Source organism: Olea europaea, chromosome 13, assembly GCF_002742605.1.
Source record: "Olea europaea var. sylvestris chromosome 13, O_europaea_v1, whole genome shotgun sequence".
NCBI classification, from domain to species: Eukaryota; Viridiplantae; Streptophyta; class Magnoliopsida; order Lamiales; family Oleaceae; genus Olea; species Olea europaea.
Genome location: NC_036249.1, coordinates 29,705,286 through 29,712,465, shown reverse-complemented (window position 1 = coordinate 29,712,465; position 7,180 = coordinate 29,705,286). Strand labels below are relative to the sequence as shown.

The following is a 7,180-nucleotide window of genomic DNA, read 5'->3' as shown; positions in this document are numbered from 1 at the left end:
AAAATAAAAATGAAATTTATTTAAATGATGAAATTTTCTAAGTATCAAAATAATGTTGGCGTGGACAAACGGGGTTAGAGCACGCCTTTGTTGCTGGCCGAACTCGAAATTACCTTGGATTCACTTCAAAAAAAGATGAGGAGGAGTTTTATAATACAGACTCCGAAACATAGTGCAAGATTGAAAAAGATGCTCGTCTGTCAAGTTCGGCAATATGTCGCGGTTATTTGATGACATCATCATTATCCGTCGAAAAGATGTGTCAGACATTGATGTCACCATCTTCCAAACCACCATTATTGAAGGGACAAACGTCTATTCTAACTTCAACACCTCCTCTTTCACCAATTAAAATAGAATAATAATTGCCTAAGTAGCAGAAGAAAATCGTGACATAGGTAACAACTATGCCTAGGTGAAAATGTGAAATGATGGCCCGACCTTTCGGCCTTAACAGCCAAGGAAAATCTTCAATAAGAACAGTGACATTAATATTGAGATGGCTGTATCTTTGATGTGATGAATGGAGGCCAACTCTCGGTTAAAGGCCTATAAATAGTGATATTGGTCACCCACTCAAGTCCAAACTAAGCCCACTCATGGTAATACTCTCTCAATAACGTTTTTTAATAATATATATATATATACACACACACACACAGGGTTCTGGTGGGTCACTTGACCCACCAATTTTTATTATTTATTTATTTATTTATTTTTATTTTTTCAAGAAATCAGATATGAAGTAGAAGAACTCGAACCCAAAAAATCTGAAAGCTTTGAATGAAGTTTTAATTTTTTAAAGAATGTGAAAGATTCATTCATGAAAAGTTATATGCCTCTTTCTTCAGAAAATTATTTCTTTTTGATGATTTCTATTGTTTTTCTCATCAAATGAAATTGGAGATCACTTAAGCGCTCCAATTTCTATCTTGTTTTGGCAATTTTATGGTAATGATTTCTTGCTGTAATTTTTGTCTTTGTTTGGACTGGAGTGTAATTGATAATGTGACATTGAGAATTGTCGTTATTTTTGTACTTTTCACTTGAATTGATTGTGATGGAAAAATAATTTAACGTACATATAGGCTTTCTTTTGATGATCACGAGATAAAAGTGATGAAAATGATGTTAAAGATAAAAATGATGAAAATTTTGGTGATATTTGATATAAACATAAATCTGTATTTTTTTCAACTTCGATTGTGTCCCACCAACTCAAAATGTCTGATCACATCATTTTTAGTCATCAATAGCCTTAATAACAACCAAATAAACTAGACTTCATCATTTTCTTTATTTTACTCATTGGCTGTTTAATGAGATTTGAAGAATGCTCATGTATGCATTCTTATCTGAATCAGTTCGACAATTATTCTGTAAGAAAAAGCCATAGATTATACGATGAAATAACATTGAGTTAGAGATTTATTTATTTATTTTTAAACAAAAGCGGAAATGGTGACTAATTTTTGAACCAACAAGATTTATTAATAATTTTATCAATTTAGGAATTGAGCAACTCTTGTTTTCACATTCATTTTTCAAAGCATTTTTTTCTTAGTAGTGTAATGGATGCAAATGATTAAGGATATCCATTCAAATTCATACCAAAACAATTTTTCATTGTATCGACATCAGCAAGATACAATGATACATCATATTAGAATATACAACTTACATCACAGTGGCACATTTTAGGGGGACCAGGTCGCAGTTCCCTTCCAATCAATGGCAAATCTAGGACTTGGATCTAGTTAGGACGGTCATTGACCGTTGACTATCGATCGTCAACGGCCATAATAACAACATCATTTATTAATACGATCGTGCATATTACTATATTTTAAATTTATTCTCAGAAATTGTTTCCCCGATCATTTTTTTTTCTTATTTGCAATAGTTACTCTAAAAAAATTGAATATAGTTCCAATTAGCCAAGAACCGATTCCAAGTATAATGAACAAGATTTCAACATTCGTTCATTCTTAATAAATAGAAAATACAGATAGGGGAGAGTTCAAACAAAAAATTTCTTTCGATCATTTAAACCCTTATCAAATCATTTAAATACAGATGGAACGTAGATTTCAAAGAAGGAAAAATAGACTCGCAAATTATTCAAAACCGATAGGATAGTCAATTGCATAAGAATCTTCATGCTACTGGATATTAGTTAAACCCTTCTTTTCAATATAATATGGAAAATCATAAACAAACTATTTCGGGACTTCTAGATACAATTGAGAGATATGCTTATGGTCATCCCGATTTAAGTAAATTGATGGGTGAAATGAGACTCTTTAGGCAAGTACACGATGATTTTGGATGTTTATCTGTTGTAGCTGATCGCCATAAAATGGCTCCTGGTAAAATTTTATCCTCATATTATGTACTTTGTTATATTATATAACTCAAATTTTAGTTTAATAATGTACATCTATTTTTTTTCATTTTTTTATACAAATGAATGGTGGATGTGATATGGTAGTAGTGCACCAAACCTACAAACACTTGCAATTCGAATATTAAGTCAAACATGTAGTTCTTCAGGCTGCGATAGAAATTGGAGTATATTTGAACATATTCATTCAAAAAAGAGAAATAGACTCGAGCATCAATGACTTAATGATCTTGTTTATATTCAATATAATTTACGATTGCAACAACAGTAATGTTATGAAAATAATTGTTTTCATCCTATAGTGATTTATTTGATTTTAAGATTTTGCATTCTTCTACTAGAATTATATTTGATTATTTATAAAATGGATTATAAACTTTGTTTAGGAATTATTTCAAGAGTCGAAATTATGATACTATCGACTTTGAAAGGTTTGGCATCTATGGTAATTGGGTGTTAGAGTAGGAGCCACCAACTTCGGTAGATGATAAGTTGGAGGTATTTCGTCGTGAATTGAGTGCATGTACTATAGAAAATGACAAAAATGACGGTAATTGTTCAATTAGTGCTATTGTTTCTTTTTCGTATTAAAGTATATATGATGTAACATTGAATTTTAGAACTTTTTTCCAGATGGATTACATTTTGATGATCTTGATCTTGATTGTTATGAAAACGTTGGCAATAACAATGAAAATAGAAGTGATACAAACAATGGAAACAAAGATTTTAGTATGACCGAGACTCCGTCATTTATACAAGGTGAAGGAATTGAGGAATTTATATCCAAGACCTCAGCATAAATGCGCTCCAACTCTTCTTAATTAAGAAAATATTGATTTATCTCAAATAATTTAATTTATTCAAATGTTCTTTATCCACAAATTGGCTTTTAAATGACGGTTTTAATTTTGCAAGCATATTATTATAATATGTGAAGCTATCTTGTTGGATTTTGTTAGATAAAGTTGTTTTTTTATCGTTGATTGTTATTTTTATAGTTTCAAATGCATATTTGACTACATACGACATAGGATTTGTGTTGTTTTGGATACACATTGATCTTTAGTTAACAAAATAATATGAGGCTAGTTTAGTTATTGGTAGAAAATGGTAACATTTTATTGTTGGAGATGAAAATATCTAATAATATATTTGATAGGAATTGACCCGCCGGTTGAACCATCGGGTCACTGGTTAAACCACTAACACCCTGCATTGTCTGGGTCAAGTCTGACAATTATGCTTATATAAGTATCTAAAAAAGTAAAAAATAAAATAAAATACAACGATGTAAATGGCTTGTTTGCACAGATGGTTCCCAACTTATGGACTCGGTGCGAAAAAACCCACCAATTATTTCATATTTGGCAATGAGATACTCATTTCGATCTTTTGCAGCACAATTGTAGTCCTTTGTATCTTCCCTTAAATTGACTGTTTAAAAGTCAATTTAATGGCGAGAAAGACTCAAAAATAAAAATAATAAGAACAAGAAGAAGAAAATGGGGGAAATACACAAAAATGGCTCTTCCATTGTAGCAAAATTTGATATTGGCCTTTGACCCATTAAATAAATTAAAAAAAAAACAAATTAAGTTAAAAAAAATTTCACAGTAAAAGCCCATTTTACCCTTCAGACTGTTTGAAAATCTCTCACCGACCACCGACCGACCAGTGCAGAAATTCGACCGACCGACCACCGGAGTTACACCAACGTCGCAATCAACGACCATCATCTACACCGAAAATAAAATAACCGGTTAGTTTTCATCACTTTTCTCCAGTTCATTCGGTTTTCATGGTATAGCACTTTCCTTAGTAATTTTGGTTTAATTAGATCCATGGGTATGAGTATTTAGATTGTGGGCATGCTGAAGTGTAAAAAATGTGAATTTTTGGCATTTTTTGGAGCTCAGTGGCCGGGAATGACGGTTTCCGGCCGTTCCCAGCCGCCGATTGCGTTAACAGTCGGTCTAGACTTTCTCTGGGCCGACTGTTAACAGTCGGCCTGACTGTTAACAGTCTGGGCAGTTTGGGCCGGTTAACGAACTGCCCAGACTAAATATTTAATTTTAAATTTTTTTATAATTTTTGTAATTAATTAAATTTATATTTGATTAAATAGTAATTATGTTATTTATTTATTTAATTTTTTTTATCATTGTCAATATAATATAATAATTGAAATATTGTAAAATTAACAATGTTGATTATTTTTTTTATGAAATTATCTTTAATTTATTTTTTCAAATTTTTTTATGAAATTATCTTTAATTTTTTATTTCAAATTTCTTTAATTTTTTATTTCAAATTTATTTAATTTTTATATTTGTCTTTTATATAATTTAATAATTGAAATATTGTAAAATTAACAATGTTGATTCTATTTTTTTTTATGAAATTATCTTTAATTTATTTTTTCAAATTTATTTAAATAATATGAATAGTCTTTACATTTTAAAAAAAGGTAAAGTAATTATTTATTTAATATTTATATTTGTTTTTTTATATAATTTAATAATTAAAATATTCTAAAATTAACAATTTTGTGTTGTTCCTTTTTTTTTATGAAATAATCTTTAATTTATTTTTTCAAATTTATTTAAATAATATAAATAGTCTTTACATTTTTCGAAAATGTAAAGTAATTATTTATTTAATTTTTATATTTGTCTTTTATATAATTTAATAATTGAAATATTCTAAAATTAACAATTTTGTGTTGTTCCTTTTTTTTTATGAAATAATCTTTAATTTATTTTTTCAAATTTATTTAAATAATATAAATAGTCTTTACATTTTTCGAAAATGTATTTAATTTGAAATTTTTTGTTTGTAAATATATTTTCCAAATAATAATTATTTTATTTAATTATTTAATTTTTATAATTTCCTTTTTTATATAATTTAATAATTGAATACATAATATTGTTCGAAATTAACAATTTGTTTTGTTCCTTTTATTGTTCTTTTATGAAAATCTTTGATTTTTTTCAATTTATTTAAATAATATTTATATTCTTTAATTTTTTTGACAATACATTTAATTTGATTTGTTGTTTTGTAAATATATTTTTCAAATGTAATATTTGTGATTGTATGGTAGTTAGAGTTCGGTTCTCTTGATTTTGTGAGATTATACTTTCTTTTGTTATCTCTTGTTCAATGCTATAATATTTGAATTTTTGCAGGATGGAGTATCATTTAGATGCAGAGTTGAGATGGATGTCGGGGAAAGCTACTTGGAACAGTAGCTTTGAGAGTTTTACTGCTGTGTTGGAGCTGCTCGATGATCAGCATGGAGATATGCTACGACAGTCCTTCTTGTGGCCACTGTACCAGTTGCGAGAGGTGCAGTACTCAGGACAGATCATTGTTGCACTTCTATGTCGGCTTCTGAGGCCAGTCGACGGCGATTCCCTCCAGTTCGACCTCGGGGGCAAGGTCGTCAGTTTCTCGATGTTTGAGTTTACATTGATCACTGGACTGAGGATTACGGACGACGATGCAGCCATGGAGAGAAGCAGTAAGCTGTACGAGACGTACTTCCAGGGATATGGGTCGGTGCTTCTACCCGACTTGATGGTCGCGATCAGGGGGTGCGATCATATGCTAGATAGATTGAAGCTTGGACTGGTCTACATCCTCGAGAGTGTGATGAGGTGTCATCACAAGAAGACTGCCATCGACATTTTTCATTTGCAAGTTGTTGACGACATCGATGCGTTCAACAACTATCCGTGGGGCCGAAGATGCTACGAAGACACCGTACATGTGTTCACCATATCGTACTCGAGGCCCAGGGGGTCGATGCGTAAATACGATACATATGGATTGCCGTTAACGGTGTATGTAAATGTTTAATATAATCAAAGTTAAAGTTTTAGTGTATTACATTGATGCTTAATAAGTGTATGTGTTACAGATTTGGGTGTATGAGATAGTTCCTGTACTGGGGGCCCGCTTTGTGCAGCGAGGGGAGACACGCTGCCCTCGGATGCATCATTGGAGATCATCGCGAGCGGAGGATGTCCCACTAGGAAGCAGTTATCGGCCCTCCTCGACGATCCTCAGGTAAGTATTATGCATTTGTGATTTATATTATACGTAGTTTAAAATTTTGTTTACATGATCGTTAAATAGTTGAAATGTCAATATGTCAGTTTGAAGTCATACCTGAGTTGACGCCATCAATGGAAGAGGAGGCTCGGGGTCTTGTGCGGGATTTAGGCGTTCCGCACACCCCAGACGAGGAGATGCCTGATCCGAGCTTGGACCGAGATTGGGTATGTGAATGAAATATAATTTATTGAATATGATCGATGTATAAATTTATTGAATAATTTATTGAATAATTTTTCATTTTATTTATGTAGGAGGGCGGTCCAGCTGATCGACGATCACCTCCGCCGAGGGCATTGCCGCCACCATTGGCATCATCTCCGCCGAGAGTATCGTCCCTGCCATTGGCATCACCTCCGTCGAAGGCATCACCGCCGCTAGTGGCATCACCTCCGCCGGGGCCATCGCCGCCGCCATTGGCATCACCTCCGTCCAAACACCTCCCCCGTGTGTCTCCGGGGCACAGTGATAATTTGTATGCCCGTTTGACGGGATTTATAGCGGAGGAGGTCGGCGCGCTACGACGAGATTTGACGGAGAGGATCGATGATCTGGGACGAGAGTTGACAGGGAGGGTCGACGATCTGGCAGGGAGGGTTGACTATATGACAGGAAGGGTCGACGATATAGGACGAGAGTTGACAGGGAGGG

The 7,180-nt window shown here is 32.7% G+C and overlaps 1 long non-coding RNA gene across 1 annotated transcript; it reads left to right on the top strand.

Moving 5' to 3' along the window:
- Positions 1-6,446: 6,446 nt before the first annotated feature.
- LOC111408279 lies at positions 6,447-6,824 on the top strand. Its single transcript, XR_002705323.1, has 3 exons — positions 6,447-6,481; positions 6,571-6,693; positions 6,784-6,824. It is a non-coding gene; the product is annotated as an uncharacterized LOC111408279 (long non-coding RNA).
- Positions 6,825-7,180: the final 356 nt, after the last annotated feature.